The sequence below is a fragment of the Diplotaxodon limnothrissa genome, linkage group LG3, assembly GCF_057381915.1.
Source record: "Diplotaxodon limnothrissa isolate DT_005_m linkage group LG3, D_limnothrissa_male_GT1.1, whole genome shotgun sequence".
In the NCBI taxonomy this organism is placed as follows: domain Eukaryota; kingdom Metazoa; phylum Chordata; class Actinopteri; order Cichliformes; family Cichlidae; genus Diplotaxodon; species Diplotaxodon limnothrissa.
In genome coordinates, this window is record NC_140598.1 from 24,902,834 (window position 1) to 24,914,625 (window position 11,792).

General features: G+C 40.6%; 1 pseudogene; it reads right to left on the reverse strand.

Moving 5' to 3' along the window:
- Positions 1–3,742: 3,742 nt before the first annotated feature.
- Positions 3,743–11,792, reverse strand: part of LOC146635076 (ICOS ligand-like) — a 164,865-nt pseudogene continuing 156,815 nt past the window's right edge.

The window sequence follows — 11,792 nt, forward strand, 5'->3', positions numbered from 1 at the left end:
GTCTTTTAAATCACGTCTTAAAACTTATTTTTTTACTTTGGCTTTTGATTCTGTCTAGTTGGCTGGTCTAGCTTGTTGTGTTGTTACCTATTGTTTGTTGTCCTCTTTTATTGTTTGTTTTAACTGTCTCATGCTTTTACTGACTGTGAAGCACTATGGTCAACACTGTTGTTTTAATATGTGCTATATAAATAAATTTTGATTTGATTTGATTTTATGGACACATTTCATAAATCTGCATATTTTTCCCTGTTCAGCAGTGTAAGAATCTAAATTGTTGTCTGAAGGCCAAAAGATGCCAAACAGATTTAGGTTCCCAAGTCGACCATTACAGTATAACACTTCGTCAATTGTTCGTCTGTCCTGCTCACATCTCCAATTGTTGTACACGTTGTCATTAACGTGGCTTCACTCCACATCAGTCACGCCGCTTTGCTCGCTAAAACACATAAAGACGCTGTCATAGCCTGTCAACAACGTTGATTGGCTGCGTATATACGAATGTGAATCACATTAATGGCTGGACTATGGGATAAGGTGGCATCGTTCTAATCCCATGCAGGAGCAGCCAGTCACTCACTGACTAACACTGCAAAACAGAATTGTTAAAGTTTTAATTTTAATTTCAATTCAGGTTAGATTTTTTTTTGTGCGCAACGCAGATTTTCTGTGCGCAGAGACCGTGCCAACAGTGCGCAGCTTAGAGGGAACATTGCTGGGTGATACCAGCTGTTTTAGCCAACTTGCTTTGCATTTTAAGATAAAACCTCTTTTCACTGAAATTCTGGTGTTCGTCTCCTTATTTATGTTGCAGCTTTTGAGCCGGGTGGTAACATAAGGGAGAAAGTTAACAGAAGGAGAAGGCAAGAGAAAAAAAATAACACAGTAGGCAAACCACAGCAACTACCAACATATGCATAAATAACAGTAAATAATAAATAATAATAAGTGCTCACCGGGCAGCCAAGCAGCCACCAGGAGTGAACTCAACCAGATGGCTGGAGTCCTTCTCCCAGCCTCCAGCCCCAGAATGGGGAACGCTGGTGTGTCAAAACCCCATTCCTCACTCTGCTCGCTCATAAATCTTAACATAACAAAGCAGAAATAAAACTGATGAAAGACGAGCAGCAGAAAATAGTCTGCAGGGAGAGAGCATGCAGCGCTGCAGCACTTCCTGGAAATCACATGACTGTAATGAGAGTACAGGAGAGTAACTGAGTACACTTCCTCTTTGTGATGGAGGTGATTTTTTTTCTTTATATTGTGTCAGATAAAGTCTGACAGCTTTTCTTCAATTCATTTCACTTGATTTGATGATGAGATGAGATAGCCTTTATTTGTCAGTTGCAGGTCTTGCCCACAACCGAGATGACAGACCTTGCCGACCGTACATACAATACACAAACATCACATTGGGGAGACAGATCAGGCTAGGTAGCGAGGAAAAAAACATCGAAATGTGTAACACAAAAGGGTAATACAGGAATGCACAGATATCAACACACCATAGCACAATAAACACAGACAGCAACATGGGAAAGAGTTCCAGTGTGTACATCTGATCTGGGACCGCTGTAATCTTTCGACTGCGCCTCCAGCTGACCCGATGGCCACATCAGAGGGGAGGTAAGCGTTGGAGGTGGCGTTGGATCCGGGGTAGGGAGGGTGATGCGTCAGTGAGTGCTTATCAGTATCAGTATATGTATGTGTATGCGTGTCCATAGTTCAGCTGAGACAGTGTCCTTCGCCCTGCCAGGCTAAGTAAACAGTCTTCCTTCCAACCCAGGTGGCCTTGCAAGGAATGGGAAGGAACAGACTCAACACAGTTGTTATCAGGGTGTTTTTGTTCAGCTCCAGCCTTGAGCCCACGGCTGGCGCCGAAGGGGTAGCCAAATTATGATAGTAATTTTTCTTTTGCAACAACTCATGAGAATTTTTCTTTTGCAACAACTCATGAGAATTTGACAGCTGTTCTTTGAAACAGACTGAGAGAGTGTTCCAGGGAAAGTAATACAAAAAAACACGAGACTAGACAAGGATATAAGCAGGGAAGATAAGGGAGAGGAGAAAAAGTGCGTCCGCCTCCTCCGAGAGCCAAAAAAAGTTTGTTCATTTGTTTTCACAGATGAAACCAGTCAACAGTAAATCAGATGTTAACTCCACATAACCTTCATCTGTAAGCAGTAACCGCTTCCTGTTGTGTGTGTGTACTTGTGAAGCAGCACTGGATCAATGCATATAACTGATGTGCACATGTCCAACAGAAGAAGGTTGTCATCGTCTGTCCTGCTCCTTATTCTGTCATTATTGCTCCCAGAAATGTGTTATTATTTCAAACATGTGAAGCTGAACTCTGACACATAACATCAAACAGCTCAGCAACCAGTCACACATTCAAATGTAACGCAGCTCTTTGAGTGTTTGAACCTGCTGTTGTGTTGCTTTTGTGTGCTGGTGTCACTGATGGCTGCTGCTGCTGTGACAACAAACACACAACCACTGTCATGTTGTCTCTCTGTGTGTTAGCAGTGTAGACCTTTGTTGTTAGGGCCAAAGGTCAAAGTTGACTTTCAAAATTAATGTAAAGAAACCATGTGGAGTTTAATATCTGATATGAAAGGATACAAAGAGAGCTGAACAACACACAGTTTATTTTTTCAATACGACGTCACAATGACGCTATAAAGTGTCACAAAATCACACACTGCATGAAAACATCTTAAAATCTGAAGTTTTACAGGTTATAGAAGCCAAAGATTTCCAGTTCTGCTCCAATCATGTGAGTAAATATAATAAATACAAAGGTCAAAGGTCAGGGTCACACGAATGAGCACAAAGCTTTCGTTTCCATCTCCAAACATTAAAACAATATATTAGTCATTGGAGGACATGAACACTCTTTGTTTGAGCTTTTCAAAATATTATTTTTTCAGTGCAACATTATGTGACTTCACACTGACACAAAGATGAATATACTGCACTAGATTTACATATTAACACTGCTGACATCAGCACATGATCTATAAAACCTGATGATGTCATCAGGCTGACATCAGCATGATGTCGCAAATACATGATAAAACATGTTTTAGTAGAGCCCTCTTGTTCTCTCCTGTAGTCTGAGTGTAGCCATTACAACAGTGAGACAGCACTGCCACCATGAGGTCAAACTGGAGCATTGCAGGTAATAGGGAAAAGGAAAACACACAAACTTCTATTTCTGATGTGTTTGACTGGAGGTTGTTGATGATTTCACAACATTGTATGTGATGACACTGGTGATGTCATCTCCATCTGCTGAAATGAGTTAAAGTAAACACTTTTATGATTTAGGAATCTAAATGGACCAAATTATGACCAATTCAATTCAATTCAATTTTATTTATATAGCGCCAAATCACAACAAAAGTCGCCTCAAGGCGCTTCATAGATACAGAGAAAAACCCGACAATCATATGACCCCCTATGAGCAAGCACTTTGGCGACAGTGGGAAGGAAAAACTCCCTTTTAACAGGAAGAAACCTCCGGCAGAACCAGGCTCAGGGAGGGGCCACAGAATGGAAACAAAATACCGCAATGAATAAGACTGAATATGTAAAAACCTTCAAGTTTCCTGTGAACACATCGTCTCACCAGCAGAACCAGTAACACCAGTAGAACCACAACATAGACTGATCCAATGGGCAACAGCACAGAGAGAAGAACAATGGTGTGTTTGTCTAAAATAAAGCAAAACAGTCATTAAGTTGTCGTCACATTGTGAATGTTGAAACCTGCGGAAACACAGACAGGTGAGTGTGTCACCTGTGACAGTGATCCAGCTGTTAGTGAGGGGAGGGGCTGTGTGTCTGTGAAGTTGTGTAATGGTAAATGGCCTGTATTTATATAGCGCTTTACTAGTCCCTAAGGACCCCAAAGCGCTTTACATATCCAGTCATCCACCCATTCACACACACTGTCTCAGCTGTAGGAGCCAAACATGACATGATGGTATCTGTCGCGCTGACCTAGTAGGTGTGGCTGTTATTCCTCTTTTCCTCCTCCTGCCCTCTACCTGTTCGGTGCTGCTGCTTGCCCATGGCCGCTGATTAGACCTTGGGTGCAATCAACAACTAAGCACGGCCTGGTGTGCGCCGCCCTGCCAGGTGAGCCACATTAGAGCAATCAAGGGTGGGCGTGCCTAGTAGACCTTAAAATGCATGCAGCAGTCATTTGACCTGTGTGCAACATACTGAGAGGACGGCAAACAAAGCACTTTTCCACTGTGAGGAAGACTTTGAACAAGACAGGCTATCGGTAAGCTCTTGAGTTCACATTTTGCTTTTGCAGATGTATCTGGGACTATGGAAGCTCAGTTGTGCAAATGTTTTACGCTTAGGGAAATAGTTGCTGCATTTAAGTTTAATTATATTGACAAAAATGAATGTTTAAGTTTGAATAAATTGTTTGTGCAGTTAGTGTTCCCACATATTTATGTTAATTAATATTAAAAAGTTACCCCAAATCCTTGGGTGGATCGTAAAACTAGTGAATAAATGTTTGGTTTTGATTTAAAGAAAATAATTCTTTGTAAAGAAAATCCTTAGTTAAAGTCTATTAAAATGTTTGAACTCTAAAATGTATACTTTAAAATACAATTGTTTATAAAAGTGTTAATGCAAAGAAGACACATTTTGTATATTTAAGAACCACAGTTAAATTAACACAGTTAACCACATGGTAAATGGCTTTACTGAAGTGTATTTTGTTATTTCATCTGTCTTCTGTGTAATGCATGTAATTTATCTGAATGGTTAATGGAATGTTCTTTATTTTTGTGTTGAAAGGTTTTTTTACCTGCTGCTACCTACCAGCTATCAAACTAGTTGGTCTAAATAAAGTTGAGTGAAATTCAAAGTCTGGTCTTTTTCAAGTGTGGACACCTCACAGTCAGAGGAACACTTGACAGTATCCATATTGTTGCAAATGACGATCTGATTATATATTAATTTTAATATTGATTTCTTTTGAGAACCAGTGTGAGTCTGTTTCTATTTTCAGTGACTAACAGAAAGCATGAGTTTAAGCCTGAGTGTAAATGTGATCAGATGAAGTGTGAGGTTGTGAGAAAGTGTCTGACTGCATTCATAGATGTGTCCTTTCAGCTGCTCGCTCTGATCCAACCTTTGGTCTCTAAGAAGAGGCTTCAGGGAGACGTTTGCTACGTTGGACTGTAGGGCCATCAGAAATGTGTGCAGTAACAAAACAGGCAGCACTGAAAGCAGCTCTAAGTGTTTGTGTTGTTCAATGATTTGTGCACAACAACAACAATGGGACCTCTCTCATCCATCAGTCACCATGTGGACATTTCTCTGACACACTTCGAAGCTGATGGACGTTTTGTGTCTGCACTAAGTACGTTTTCACCAGCTATGGCACTGGCAGGATTCACTGAATGTGTGTGTGAATGGGTGGATGACTGAATGTAGTGTAAAGCGCTTTGGGGTCCTATGGACTAGAAAAGCGCTATACAAATGCAGGCCATTTACTTTCACAGACTCACAACCACCAGCTTCACCCCTCCCCCTCCAGCTGTAGGCTTTATCATTGAGTTTCCCCACACATGTTTACAGACGAGTTAGAGAGCAAGAGAAGAAGAGACATAAATGTCTTTGTTTCTGCTCTAACCAAACAATGCTGCTCTACAACTCTAGACTACCAGCCACAAAGACAACAGCTGGAGAAACATCTGTCTACCTCTGACATCCACCAGCTCATCCATACAACAAACAAACATCAACAACCAGGAAGCAGCTTCACCTCTGATCTCACACACACTCAACTCTACTCACTCACCTGGAGGAACAACAACAACAGTCAGGTAGATGATGCTGATGAGCTCCCATGAGTCTCTTCCCATGTAGACATGACATTCGTATGTTCCAGCATCATTAATTGTCACATACTTCACAATCAAGGACACGTCTCCATCCTTCATCTCTTTGTCCTGCAGATCCACCCGGTTCTTAAAAGATGGATGCTGGTCATCTGTTTAAAATCGCTCATCCTTGTACAAAAGCACATATTCATCTCTCAGGTCAGCTCTGCTCCATTTTACAACACTGATGGGATTATTATTTAGAGCTCGACATGTCAGAGTGACATTCTGTCCAGACTCAGCTGTGATGTTTTTCTGGTCTGAAAGAGGAAACAACACAGAGCAGAGAGGTTAAAGGTCAAAGTACAATTATGATCAGAATGATTGACTTTAAATATTTTGTTTATTTCCGTTGACATTTGAGTTTTTAGTCATGTTGGATTTAATGAACCTCTGAACATCCAGCAGGTCACCAGTGACCCACTGAGGGGGAATTTTAGCCTCATGCTAAACATGCAAAGTGTCAGAAACTACAAGATGTTAGCTTCCACAGAAGAACAACATGTGCTGATAATAAGTGAACATAATGTGTGAGAGAAAGCAAGTGTCCACCCAGCCTCGTGTCTCCTTCACACACAGACAAACTGAATCCAGATGAAAATAATCCTCCTGTACTTCTTGTTATCTCAGAGAGAACCTCAGTTTAGTTCAATCTCACCTGCAGAGACGAAGACAAGGACAAACAGCAAAGTGCAGCAGAGCAGCGCAGTGCCAGCAGCCATCTCTGTGTCAGTATTTGTGCTGATCCGACTCTTAGTTTGTTCTAAATGTCTGAGTCTGTGGGAGTTTTCAGTCAATAACAGAGCCTGACTTTAAATACTGACTACATCAGATTACATTTAAGCTTGAAATAAAGCTGAAAGTCTGCTTTGAAGAACAGATCTGACTTTCAGCGGCTCACTCGACTCTGCGGTTTGTGGTGCATTCAAGAACCTCGGAGACCTCCCCCTCGGTTTGATTAAGCAATAGGCCCACGTAACCTGGTGACAGTCACAGTGTAACAGCTGCCTGCTCAGTGTAACCAAACATCGTGGCGTTATTTGTGTCTGATCTGTGATGAAGCTTCTGCTGTGGATATGTGATAAACATCAGGAGGCAGGTTCACTATAACCAAACCTCCAGACTCACAGTAAACATCATGGCAGTGTTATAAGATACAGCATCCACCGTGTAGAACAAACCTGATGACACCAACTAAAAAACTGAAAAACCAACCAGACATCAGGCTGACGTTGTCATGACGTCACAAAGACGTAATAAAATATCTGTGTTTTCGTGATGCTCTCACTTGTTATCTCCTGTATAACAGTGAGACAGCACTGCCACCATTAGCTCAAACTGGAGCATCGCAGTTAATAATTCTCAGCCTGAACACTGTTGGAACATCAGACCTCTTCGCACTTTGGACTCATTGTTATTCTGAATGTTTGTAGTTTCACTTTGATTCTGTTATGTTCTTCTCTCTGTGGTGATCCTTTGGTTCTCTTAATGTTTCTGTGCCTCCATGTCTGTGTTTGCTTCAGTGTTTCCTCTGTGTGGCTTATGGAAGAAGCTTGATCTGTGTTTGGTGTTTCACTGACTGAACAGACAGCCTCAGGATTCGTAACACTGACAGCAAACACACGGGCAGGAAACTCAGGCTAAACTATCAGCAGCAACAAATGAGAACAATGTGAAGCTGTTGTGTCTCAGAAGATCCTCGTCTGTGCTTTCATGTGCTGTCCTTGGATTATTGACTATTATCAGTTTTCTTGTTTGACTAAAAAAAAATCTATTAATTCTGTCCAATATGCTGCTGCGATGTTTTTATGAATCTTTCAAAGCTTCTGCTTTGGCTCCCTGTCAGCTTCAGACTTCAGTTTAACGTCTTGGTTCTTATATTTATGGTCTTGTTTGTGTCATGTGTTCATTTTGATTTTTTCTGCTGGCTTTTTTTAAATTACTCATGTAATTTAAAAAGTAAAAAATCACAGATTTCAGACCCTGAAGAAGTCACATGATCACAGAGTCATCAGCATATTTATGTAAAATCCTGATCTTGTTGTACAAAAGAAATAATGATGAAATCACAGCGCTTTGAGGAATCAGAGGGAGATTCATCTTCACATTACATAACAGTAACATTTGAATCACAATTCAAAACAGTGTCACGTAAACTGTGTCAGACCTCTTTGCAGAGCCCCTTAAAGCCCTGCTGCTCAGTGCTCATGGCTTTTTGTTAATCTTGGTCAGTTTAGTCAAATCTGACCGGTGTCTGCACGTTCTGGAGTTACATGGAAGTCCAGAATCCAGCAGCTTGTGTCGTGTTCTCACTGGAGAAGTGAGAAAATTCAGGGCCCAGGTGAACAGATTCAACTTTTGGACACATCTATATGTGTTTTGTGGACTTGGAGAAGACGTTTGATTGATCATGTCCCTTTGGGTGTTCTACGGGAGGTGCTTCGGGAGTATGAGGTGTCTGGCTCATTGCTATGGGCCGTTCGATCCTTATACAACAAGCTATACAAGAGCTAGGGCTGTATAAGACAGACTCATTCCCTAAGGGCTGTTCTTTTCACCAGTTCTCTTCATTATTTTTATGGACAGAATTCCTAGCCATTTCTGCCAAGTGGCAGAAGGCTTCCACTTGGGTGGTCTTAGAATTTTTTCTCTGCTTTTTGCAAATGATGTGGTTCTGTTGGCTTCATAAGATGTTGGTCTCCAGCTCACTCCACCAAATATGTGAATTGGCCATGGTCCTCAGCCAGAAAAGGGTGAAGAGCCCACTTCAGGTCAGGGATGAGTTACTCACCCAAGTCTTGTTCATAAGAAAGGGTAGAAGTGAGCGCGAGACAGATTGGTGCTGTGGTTTCAGTGATGTCGATGCTTGGTTTAAGCATCTAACAAGGATGTCTCCTGGGTGAGGTGTCTCCTGGGAACACCTTACTGGTCCCAGGCTGTTCCATCCACGACCCAGACCCTGATAAGCGAAAGAAAATGGATGGATGGATTGATGGAAAAATAAATAAATAACCTTCCCTTCTATCTGGTGACAAGTGTATATTTTTTATTTCTTTTGTGATTTTTGGATTTTACTTTTCTTTTCTTGGACTAAATTCAATTTTTAGATTTGGATGTTTTTGACTTCTTTTTTTTTAAACCTCTAGCGTCCTGCATCTGAGTCCTATGTTTCACAAATCAATGAAACAAATCTTTCCTCATGCAAAACATCAATGGTTTTTGGCTTTGTCCCAAAATAAAGAGCAGTTGTACCTGGGCCTCCTTGTTCTGTTTGTCCATAACAGACATCGTCATCTCTCACTGCTGGGTAGACCACAGCTGTATCAGTCTTTGCAAGGTAAACCACATAAAATTACCACAGCAACAGCACTGTTACAGTGGCTTGCAAAAGTATTCGGCCCCCTTGAACTTTTCCACATTTTGTCACATTACAGCCACAAACATGAATCAATTTTATTGGAATTCCACATGAAAGACCAACACAAAGTGGTGCACACGTGAGAAGTGGAACGAAAATCATACATGATTCCAAACATTTTATAAAAATAAATAACTGAAAAGTGGGGTGTGCATAATTATTCAGCCCCCTGAGTCAATACTTTGTAGAACCAGCTTTTGCTGCAATTACAGCTGCCAGTCTTTTAGGGTCTGTCTCTACCAGCTTTGCACATCTACAGACTGAAATCTTGCCCATTCTTCTTTGTAAAACAGCTCCAGCTCAGTCAGATTAGATGGACATGCAGCGTTTGTGAACAGCAGTTCTCAGATCTTGCCAGAACGTTCTCAATTGTGGCTCCAATGCTTAGGAATAACCTTCCCCTCCATATTAGACAAGCATCATCAGTGCAGGTCTTTAAGTCCAGATTGAAAATCTATTTTTATTCACTGGCTTTTAACTCTGACACATTTCTTATTAATGTTATTGTATTTTTAATTTAGCTAGTTGTTTTGATCTGTGTTGTTCAGCACTTTGGTCTGCCTGGTTTGTTCTTAAATTGCTATACAAATAAACAATGCTGATAATAATGATCATAAATATATTTTATATTTATTACTTATTCTTATTCTTATTACTTATAGCACCAGGAGTAAATAATAAGGAGAGGACTCTGGATAAGAATCATGATGCAAACTTGTGGCCATAGTATATACAGTATTCTGGAGAAGGTATAAAATGTCACTGTATGTACATGTGCGTGCTAAAGCTAATGTGCCAGAACAAGGGCGTAGATTTGGTTTTGGCATTGGTGGGGACGGATGATTCAACCATCGAACCCTGCCCTGTTTCTCCCCCCCCCCCCCCCCCCCCCCTTTTTGTCTTTGCTTCTTGATAAAAGGAGAAATATACTTGCCTACATATGCTAGTCTACATGCTTTTAAACCATTTAAAATCACAATTCATATTTTTACATTTGAATTATATAATGTTAAATTACTATTAAACAAATGACTGACTAAGTATTTTAGGCTTTAGTTTACTTCAGCCATATTCCATATAAATCAAGTATCATACAAACATAAAAATAGCTTCAAATACAGTCATGACAATAAAAGAATATGACTTTAAGGACTTAACAACATCACTTCAGTTACACCAACATCTCTGACACATTAGCACTAAGGGAACACTGAATGACCTGCTGGGTTTTGTCCATAAAACTACTCGTCTAAGATTACCACAAAGTAAAAGATCTCTCTGCAAAATTATGCAACATTTTAGGCACTACTGCCCCGATCAACTCAGTGAGCTGGGATTTTTCATTCTAAACATGAACTACTGTTACAGCAACAGACATGAACCACTGGTGTCCCACACAACAACTCAATGTGCACTATGTGAAGCAGCCAAACACATGCCTGCTCCTCTCGTTAACTGAGATAAACTGCTGGCATATTGGTTTTACATCTATACTGTCCAGTCTCTCCTGGTGGACATACAGCAGCATTGTTTAATCTCATTTGAGTCATTGTTGACCTTAGTCATGTTTTTAGTCTTCTGAGGGCACTGAAGCTTCTTTCAGCCTCAGTACATGCGTTTTATCCTCAGATTAAAAGTATCATTATTCTGTGCTTGATGTGCCTCACCTTTGGCCCTGGCTCCTCCCCTCTGACTGCACTAGGTCATATTGCCACCTGATAAAATAACACATTGATTCGTACCATATAAAAAGTGAGACGTGTCAATTCAGATTCTTTGTCCAATATACACTAATGAAACAATTTACATCAGCAGCCTGACAATTGTCATGATAATAAATACTAGTTAATCTATAGCACCAAATCATCAGTCAGTCATCTGTGACCTTGCCTCTTCACCTCTGTCCGAGCTACAACATGGCAGAGCTGCCTCTGTCACCTGATGAATAACAGTGAGACATTCCACATACATGCAATCACACATGTGCTTCAAATACAGTCATGAACCATCAAGTCATCATCCAGTTTCACCTGTGATCTTGTGTCACCATTACTCTCTGAGCTTTGTGTTGGTTCTTCTGTCATCTGACAAATAGGACATAGATGACAATAAGAATAAAATGTGGAGCTGCTTCAGTGTTTCTGTCAATTTGTGCAGATCTTGACTCATCAGTAATGTTTGTAGGATGAGTGCATTTTTAAAACACTTTGTGCAAACTGCACTACAAGGTGGAATATTTGCAACATCATGACTACATCGTGATATTTGTCTCAAAAATTAACACTATGAATATTCCAGTGCCATTAGGACGAAATTATTGAGTCACCAACATTTTAACGTTAGACATATAATTCTAACAGCCTCTGTAAACTAATATCCGGGCTGCTCAAAGCTGCCGTTTTCTCTGACAGTTTCAATCAAAATTAGAAATGCTGCTCTGAGACTGAGAGAACTAA